The following is a 10154-nucleotide window of genomic DNA, read 5'->3' on the forward strand; positions in this document are numbered from 1 at the left end:
GGAGGCTTTATTTAGAAGAACTGGCTCACATAATAAAAGACATATATAAGGAGAATATAAGGGGAACAATCTACAAAGTTGTAGTCAGTTTTCTCATTGTTATCTATAGCAAATAAATGAATTCTGCATTATAATTATATATTGACAAAGGTCACTACACATCTGTATATATAAACCTCGTTAAAGTAAGCACCAAAATTATTTCCATTAGGGAGGTAGCAATAGCAAATGGGCTTAAAGTTTTATTTTAGGTTTTAGTGCTAAACTGAGCTATTTAAGAGGAGACAAGACCAGTTGGATGGATGGCCTCTCTTCTGTCCCTCTCTTTCTTCCTTCTTCCTTGCTTCCTTCTTCTTTCCCATCCCCTACCTGTCTTACCTCCCCATATTTCTCTCTTAGTTTATCTCAGGATACAAAATTTTTCCATCTTGTGTAATGTCAAGTGCTCAGGCAAAATGGCTGACCTGGCTAGGTTAAAAAACAAGGGGTTCAGTTTGCTTTCTCAGTATTTGTCATGCTCTCTCTGTAAGACAACACATTTTTTGGNTTTGCTGTTTTGTTATCTAACAATTTTGCTGACATCATATTAAGTATTAGTAGTTTGTTCATTTATTGTAGTTTTATGCAAATAATCATAATCTGAAAATAATGATGAATTTCTCCCTTCTCTTTGTGTCTTTATATCTCTTGCTTTTATTTTATTGCACAGGCTGGTATAATTGGTAGTAGTTATCTTGTTCTTGATCTTGACTCGAGTGGTAATGCTTCTAAAATTTTGTTTTTTAGAATTCTTTTGTTATATGTTTATTTATTTTGAGAGAGAGAGAGAGAGAGAGAGAGAGAGCAGGAATGGGACAGAGAGAGGGAGAGGGAAAGAGAGAAACCCAACCAGGCTAGCACAGAGCCGGATGTGGGCTTGATCCAATGAACCGGGAGATCATGACCTGAGCCAAAATCAAGAGTCAGATGCTTAACCAACTGAGCCACCCAGGCACCCCTTGTTTTTTAGAATTCTTAAGAATCATAAAGGAATAAATCTCCTTTGTTAGATTAAGGAAGTTCTTATCTATTCCCTTTTCAGAAAGTTTTTATTTCTTGCTAATAAGAATCTGGTTAACATTTTGTGTTGAATTTTATAAAATAATTTTTCTTTATTTTTATAAATGATCATACATTTTCTTTTATCTATGAATTTAGTGAATTTAATGATAATTTTTCTATAATTTCTATCATAGTTATGAGGGATTAAAAATAAATACAGTATCACTGTGTTTATGATCAATGTAACATTGCACTGTTTATTTAGGAAATTTGTAGCTGTGTTTCTAAGGAAAATATGTCTATGCACTTTTTTTTCTTACAATCTTTGCCTTACCTTGAAATCAAGAAACATCATAAAGTGAGTTGAAGTAGGTTTCATTTCTTTTGTATTCTTTGGAACAGTTCCAAATATAAGAATCATCTGTTCCTTGAAAGTTTGGCAATCCGTCCCTGTAAAACTATCTTGTCTGGGGCTTTTTAGGTGAAAGTGTTCTTTTGACTCAATGTTCATTTTATTTTCCAATTTAGGACAATTTTTGGGTTTTATATTTCTTTGAGTCAGTTTTGGTAATTCATATATATTTTTTAAATTGGTAATTTTGTTTTTAATGTATTCTCATAGAGTTTTTTAGTGCATTCTTTTATGATTTTAAAATATATATTGTGTATGTAGATAATTTCCTTTTTTCCCCTACATTTGTGTTTTTCCTGTTTAAGTTTTCTCAACAAAATAAACAATTTTGATTAGTTTCTTAATATTTTATTTTGATTTTATTATTTTGTTCTACTCTGGGGATTTTTTTCTTTTTTATTCTTTCAGCTTTATTGAGGTGTAACTGACAAGTAAAATATGTAACATATTTAAAGTGTACATTGTGATGATATGATGTACATTTGTTGTGTAAGGTTTTCTCCCATCTATTTAATTACACGTCCAGCACCTCAATTATGCATATGATTTTTAGGAAGAATATTTAAGATTTAAATGCTATTCTTAGCAAATTTCAGTTATACAATTTCAGTTACATAATGCAGTGTTATTAACTATAGTCACCATGTCCTACATTAGATCCTTAGAACTTATTCATTTTATAGCTGAAAGTGCTTACCCTTTTACCTACTTCTCCATATTTTCCCCACTCCTACACCCCTGGAAACCACTTTTCTGCTCTCTGTTTCTATGAATTTGATTTTTTCAAAGATACCAGATATAAGTAGTACCATATAATATTGTCTTTTTCTATCTTATTTCACTTAGCATAATGCTGTCAAAGTCCATTAATGTTACTACTAACAGCTAATTTCCTTCTTTCTCATGGCTGAATAATATTTCATTATGTGTGTGTGTGTATATGTACAATATTTTCTTAATCGATTCATATATATTGATAAACATGTAGACTGTTTCTGTCTTGTCTACTGTGAGAAATGCTATAGTGAACATGGGAATACAGATATCCTTTTGATATCCTATTTCTATTTCCTTTGAAAATATATTCAGATGTGGGATTACTAGATCATATGGTAGTTCATTTTTAATTTTTTGAGAAAACTTTATACTCTTCCATAGTTGCTCAACCAATTTATATTGCCACCAACAATGCACAGGGTTCCCTTTTCTCCACATCATTGCCAACATTTGTTATCTCTTGTCTTTTTGATAGTAGCCCTTCTAAACAGTGTGAGTGACATCTCATTGTGGTTTTGATTTGCATTTCCTTGATAATAAGTTGTGTTGAACGATTTTTCATGTACCTGTTGACCATTTGGATGTCTTTCTTGGAAAGATGTTTATTCAGTTTCTCTGTCCTTTTTAAAGCCAGACTGCTTTTGTTTTGGGGTTTTTTTGGTATTGAGTTGTATGTTTTCTTTATATAATTTGGATATTAACCCCTTATCATATATGATTTGCAAATATTTTCTCGTTTGGTATGTTACCTTTATATTTTGTTGAAGGATTCCTTTGTTGTGCAGAAGCTTTTTTGTTTGATATAATCTCATTTATTTATTCTTGCATTGGCTTTTGGTGTCAAATCCAAAAACTCATTACAAAGGCTAATGCCAAGGAGCTTACCCACTATGTGTTCCTTTAGGCGTTTTATGGTGTAGGGTCTTAAATTTAATTCCTTATTCCATTTGAGTTGGTTTTTGTGTATGGTTGTAAGTTATGGTCCAATTTCATTCTTTTGCATGTATTTATCTAGTTTTCCCAACACCATTTATGGAGAAGTTGTCTTTGTATATCCGTGGCTTTTTTGTTGTAAATTGATCATATATCCATGGGTTTACTTTTGGGTTCTCTACTCTGTTCCACTGATAATGTGTTTCTGTTTTTATGCCAATACCATACTGTTTTGATTGCTATAGCTTTGTAATACAGTTTGAAACCAAGAAGTGGGATGCCTCTAGCTTTGTTGTTCTTTCCCAGTGGCTCTTTAGGCTCTTTGGTAGTTCCATTTTAAATGTGTATCTCAATTATTTTATTTATTGTATTATATTAAGGAACACATATGGATATTTTTCTCCCACTTCATTAAAAAAACAAACTTGTCTTTGTATTTTCTCTTTTTTGTGCTTTTTTTTTTTTTTTTGAGTGTCTGGCATATATATTGTATTAGCAATAGACTTTTTTAGCTTACATATTCAGGGTGCCTGGGTGGCTCAGTTGGTTGAATATCCAACTTCAGCTCAGGTCATGATTTCATGGTTCATAGGTTCAAGCTCCACATTAGGCTTTGTGCTGACAGCACAGACACTGCTTGGATTCTGTCTCCCTCTCTCTCTGCCTCTCCCCTGCTCATGCTCTCTCTCTCTCTCTGTGTCTCTCTCTTTCTCTGTCTCACTGTCTCTCGCAAATAAACATTAAAAACAAATTTAAAAAATGTACGTATACTTTTTGATACATAGTGCATGCTTGGATGGGGAACAGGATGCTGAGTGGGACTTTTCCTATTATCCCCAAATTGACAACTAGTATCAAAAACTTGAGGAAAAGTTATAACCTCCCGTCTCCCTCCTGACCTGGCTGATGCCAGATGAGCCCTCATGAAGAGAATTGCACAGCTCTGGGATCCGCATTCTCAGACATGATAAGGAGGGTTTCCTGGAGTTGTGCAATGCAGAGGTGCTGGCTCTCAGGCCTTAACAAATGATGCCCAGTTAGTTCTCCTGTACCAAATGTCACTTTTCTTCCAAATCTATATAAGATTTTATGCTGGTACCTTACCCAAGTTTGTGCCTATTTGGTGACAGTAGTAACAGACTGTGAGGTACACTGTGGGGAGGGAGCTGAGGGGCTCAGTATTAGGCCAGACTGGAGTCAACACTGACATCAGGGACTGTGCAATAGAGTCCTCAGAACTAGGCAAGCTCTGGCAGATTCGTTCAAAGAACTCAACATGTATTCTCAAGACATTTGAAGGCCTACCCTAAATGACATTGAAGGGCAGTCAGACTCATGTCCTCAGAGAAAAGGACTGCAAGTAACAGAGGAGGAAAATTGCATGCTTAATTAAGTGAAATTCATCTTCCTACCCCCAGCTCAGTGGGACTATAATCAGATGAGGTGGACAGGAAGGAGAAGCAAATTGTATTTCCTCCCTATTCTGAATCAGTAGATCTAAGATTGACTGCTAAGAGAATAGAGTATTTTAAGAGGAGTGACCTAAGGGTTTTTAATAATTTAAAGTGACTGGTAAATTATGTGTTCTACCTCAAAAGCTAATGGATAGGGAAGAGATATGTGTCAAAGAACATCCCCATGGCCTACTGAGTCCAGACTTTCAATAAACTAGTCATAGATTTCTAAGGTGTCTCAAACTTAACAATGCAAAACTGAACTCAAGAATTCCTTCTCTAAACCTGCCCTTCTTCTCATCTTACCTGAGTAAATAGGCTTTGGCTCCAAACCTGAGACTAACCCTTGATTCCTTTCCATTTAAATTGACATTCAATCTAACAGCAGAATCTGTTGGCTATACCCTAAAAATCCATGGAATCTGAAGACCTCCCCATCTCCTCTTGATCCCTGTACTTCTTGCCACACTCACATGTAACTGGTCGTTCTTTAGTGTCCGTCCTCCTAACTGCTTTTCCTGCTTCTCTTGCGCTCCCTGCCCTTGTTACTCCCACTCCAGTTAATCCTCCATGTAGAAGTCAGAGAGCTCCTATAAAATTATAACCAAACAAAAGCTGCCTTTTTAACCAAGGACTGCAAGGCCTCTATATGTGACCCCTATTTCTCCAACCTCATCTTCAGCCATCCTTCCTTTTTCTTTTCATCTGTCTGGGCTAGAATATTCATCCATACAGCAGACCCTATATCCTTATTCTTTTGCCTGGAGCACTCTTTCACACCTCTGTAACCATTTCTGTAGTCTCTTCTGTTACCCTGCTTATATCTCTTCATGGCATTTATCTGAAAGTGATTATATATTTATTTATTATAATATTCCTGTTTTTATTTCAAGATGTAAGCTTCTTGAGTGCAGGGTCTTTGTCATTTTCACTGTTACATTCTTGGTGTCTAGGATAATGCCTGAATTAGACTAGGCACACAATATATTTCTGTTGAATGCATTAATATCTTTGAAGATTAAAAGTTTAATATTTTAGTCCTCTTCATATTATTGCATAATTCTTTGGGTTGGAATTCTCCAGTTTGTTGGGGCTTATGAAGTGTCGCTCATGTGATGCTGGATTTCCTTGTGCATTTCATAATTCTTTGATACTCTCTTATTCCTTGAGAATTATCTTTGTGGATGTTTTGTCCTGTGAATATTCTGTTGTGGTTCCCTTCCTGTGAGGAATTTCATGGTTACTATTGCCTAGTATAGTATAGTATAGTATACTGCAGTATAGTATACTGTAGTATAGGATAGGAAAGGATATAGTATCACCAAAGCAGATCTCAGTTGTTTTGGCTTGGGATTCCTGTACTGCATGGAAGACACACTTCCAGTAGGGCTCTGAGCCCTGAGCACATTTAGGTCTGGTCCTGTGTGAGTGGCTCTGTTTTCATGGCCAGGGTAGAGAGGTGGAAATATTTTGGTTCTTTTCCTTGGACAGGTAGGGTATTTTCTGCTCCCAGCTCTGCTCAGGGAGTGTCCATTCCAGTTCTCACCATGCTGGATCCTGAGACTGGCTGCCATCTCAGAGCAAGTGTTGAAATTCTAGCTCTATTTCTGAAGTGAAGCTGCTATTTCTGTTCCCTCAGCCCCTCACCTTTCTTGCCAAGACCTTAATGTTAGTTTCTCCTTACAATGTATTCCTATTCAGTTTCTGCCCCCTTGGAAGTCATTCTACCCTCTAGGGCCTCTTTTTATGTTTAAGTTCTGCTGTGTACTTTTAATAATAAAAACACATAACAGCCAAGACCAGGACATCCAGAAAGAAGGTGGTATATCCTTTAGTGCTTTGTCATACGTATTTTCCTCCTCCCAACCCCTCAGGTTTGGATTTTAAAACTCTCTTAACTCCTACCCTTTCTGTGACAAAAGACACTAAACTATTTCAATTTAGCTTCCAGATTATAATTTCTAGCTGCAAAACTAATAATCCCTTCTGCTGAACTCAGGTGTTCCCAGTTGTGGGGCCTGTTCTCAGACATGGACATTTGAGGTTTCCAACCTCATCCTTGGGTCTGCACCATTAACTCTGTGGACTCTGTATTTTCATCTCTCAGTGAGACTGTTTAGCTGGCAGCCTCCTTGCTTAGGACTCAGAAAGAATGTGTAGAATGTCTGTGTTAACAGCTTCAATTCTCCCTCCTCTAATACCAATCCTCGTGTCCTGACATTACTGAAATTTTTCAAGCATCATTGTAAAACTACAACCAGAATGTGTTTAGATGGAAGTAGAGGGGTATATAAGGAAGTTTGTTATCTGTTAGAGTGATCTAGATGTCTATCATGTTTTAAAAATTGGGAAATTTTATCTAAAATCTGGATTAAGTGAGATGTCTTGGCAACTCTAGATATGTGTTCTTGGGTGGAGAAATTGGCTGGAGCTGAGCGACAACTACCCTCTTTAGACTGTACATGATCTTTCTACTGTTCCCAGGTGACGTTCTTCACCTGTTCATTTACATTATCTGCCGGGGCTCTGTTGGCATCTGAGTTTTAGTCTTGACAGGAGCTTTGGGTTTTAATATTAATGTGATTTAATTTCAATCTTAGGAATCCCAAGGGATATTGGTATTATGTAAAAATCACTTTTAACATAGATATGAGGACCAGATTTGAATAATAGAACTTAGGACATAGTGTTCTGGTGGCTTCTATGTTAAATATCAACTTGTTGCCAGTACTTGATCTGATTTAAATATTGAATCACTGTTGGTATCTGTTTCCTAGGAAATTGAGTTAAGAACTGAAGTAATGGGAACTCCTACAGCTATAAATGAAAAAAAATTGTCTTGCAGTTCTAATTGGGAGACCTGTGGGTAATGTGAAAGCAAAAAATATGAGAAACATGAATCAATTCTTTGTTCACTTTAAAAATATAATATCTGTGCTTGGAAAAGTTCTCACATTTGACAGGCTGAGAAGTAAAGAACTTACTTGAGGTTCTTTGTGAAATCACTAAAAAATAAGCAAAAAGAAATCCATTAATTTTTCTTAAGTAGAGAAAACATAGTATTATCTAATATACTCCACTGGTGTCTCTGAGGGGAGGACATGGGTAGGCATACGAAAAAAACATACTTGGAGGGAACACTCAAAAATCTCTCTCCATTTAAACATCCTTTTGGACTTCCTGTCTGTCTCTCAAATATTTTGCCTACCTCTGCTAATTTTTTTCACGGTTTTTAATATTTTTCAGGTTTTTGTTGTTGTCAACAAATTCTATTTAACTTCTTTTCTTTTAATCAGTATTTTTTTTACAAATAGTTTATTGTCAAGTCAGTATTTTCTTAAATTATCTATAGTATAGGGGGAAGCTGGGTAATAAGGAAGCAAGAGCAATGAGAAACTCAAATCACTTTAACCGAACAAAGTCCCTTAGACTTTGAAGATGACTAAACAGAGAACCATAGTCGAGAAACAGATATAATCCTTATTGGTGCCAGGGCAAACAAACAAACAAACAAAAAAACCAAATTAGATATCAGTGAATAATTGTTTGAAAGGAGCAAGTGTCTTTTTAGGGAAGCATATTTGTGTGGTGAAGTTTGGTAGTCACACAACTCTTGGTTCAAACTATGGTTCAGTGAGTGTGTTCTTGGGCAAGTATGTGAGTTCAGTTTCATAGCCATTACAAAGAGATCAGTTGATTTACCACAAGGATTAAATAGAATATCATGTAATAGTTAAATCACCTATGAACTTCTTATCACTGAGGAGATGCAAAGTAAACATATGCTTGAAATTAAGTAAATGTAAGTTTACTTCACAGGATGAGCAGAAAGCACAGGAAGGTGAGAGCTATGCATCTTAGGTGGCTGCACAGGAATTAGAAATGAGTAGGGCAGTTCCAGGTCCATAGGGCTCATAAAGAACAACAGAAAACAGTAAAAGAACAGACTGAACTTACCGCTGCGCACTGAAGGTGGTGGACCAGCTGAAAGACAGAGAAGTATCTTTATAAGCCTTTTCTTTCCCATGATTTTTTTCCCTCTCTGTGAGAGAGTTCTTGCTCACTAGGTCATTTTAACAATAGGGACAATATACTCTTTGGTTGTCATTTACTTTTCATATAAATCAGCAGGATTTGAACTTTCCAAAAAGCATTAATAATCATGGAATTTGGCCATGGGATGACAAGTAGTTTAGGAAGTATGTACCCATACCCGGAAATGCCTACAATTGTCAGAGAAAGAGGTTATAGGACCCCATAGTGGAGAAAACATGGAAAGACTTACTGAGGGCAGGTGGAACTGATCCAGCTGGAAAATAGAACAGAGAAAATTTCCTTTTCTTTTCTTCCTCATTCAGTTTTTCGATTTGTGAAGTTCCTTATAACGTGTCACTTTTAACTTCTGGGAAATGTTACCCTCTGATCTTTATTTTTTTTATGTAAATCAGTAGAACTTGATTTTTTCCATAAAGTTATTAAAAAGATGAATTATTGGTAATATGAATATAGGATGTCAAAGAAATAGCATCTTCAAGCTTCTAAAATCCAAAATGGCCAGAGAAATTTCCCCTGGATATCTTGGACTTCAAACGTAGAAAAAGAGACTGGGTGGGGAAATAGATCCAAATGAAAAACGATTTCTCTTCCTTCATTTTTTCCTTTTCTGTAGATTGCAACTTGTTGGTCTTTATAGCGAAGCAAAACTTTTTACTTTCTTCTTTATATTTATATAAATCAGTAGTGTTAGAACTTTCTAGTACATCATTAATAACCCAGAGGGACTTTGATAATGAGACAGCAAGAGTTACCTCAGGCCCTTTGCATATCAACATGTCCAGATATTGGACCTCACTAGAAACCAATCGAGTCCTGTGACAGATAATTAAATGAATACATAAGACTTACTATTTGTGTGAGGAGTTGGTTCCACTGAAAAATAAGCAGAAATATTTCTTACTGCACCCTCCTCATTTACTGTCCTATTCATTTTTTTCTATTGGTAAATTTTCTAGTGATATAACTGCTTGAAAAGATTTTCTGATCAGAGGTATCTGAACTTTCCAGAAACTTAAAATCAGCTGGTGGAATTCTGGTTAATGGAGAAGCAAAAGCTAAGAAAATAAGAGTTTGAAGTTCCTATACTGTAAAGTTCCTATACTGGAACTGAAGCTTCAATATATATCACTGGGCTTTGATGAGTGCACAGCAAAGAAACAGATACACAACTTACTAATTGCTTGAATAGGTGACCCAGCTGGTAAACAGAAATATTATTTGTAACTTTGTTTTTCCTGTTCATTTTTTCTACTTCTGTATAGAGGGTCCCTGACAGTCTTTAGAGCCCTAGAGAAACATGTGACTCAGTGAACATTTTAGAAACCTGTTAATAACCTAGTGGAATTCTGAGTAATGGAAAACTAGGGGTCAAAGAAATAGGAGCTTTAAACTCTTGTGATCCCAATGTGGATGAATACATTTTCGTTCATGTAGATCTGTTAGACACTGCTGGAGGTAATTGAGATCCATCATGAAAGGAG

General features: G+C 35.8%; 1 protein-coding gene across 1 annotated transcript in view; it reads right to left on the reverse strand.

Annotated features, from left to right (window-relative positions):
• LOC144229016 (uncharacterized) overlaps positions 1-10154 on the reverse strand; it is a 166554-nt gene that overhangs the window by 156385 nt on the left and 15 nt on the right. The window contains exons 2-5 of the mRNA XM_077760966.1: positions 9523-9546; positions 8903-8926; positions 8575-8601; positions 7602-7622 (exon numbers count right to left, since the gene is read on the reverse strand). The gene's annotated coding sequence lies outside the window, so the exon portion shown is untranslated. The remainder of the gene's footprint in view (positions 1-7601; positions 7623-8574; positions 8602-8902; positions 8927-9522; positions 9547-10154) is intronic.

This window comes from Crocuta crocuta, unplaced genomic scaffold, assembly GCF_008692635.1.
Source record: "Crocuta crocuta isolate KB4526 unplaced genomic scaffold, BGI_CrCroc_1.0 scaffold762, whole genome shotgun sequence".
Classification (NCBI taxonomy): domain Eukaryota; kingdom Metazoa; phylum Chordata; class Mammalia; order Carnivora; family Hyaenidae; genus Crocuta; species Crocuta crocuta.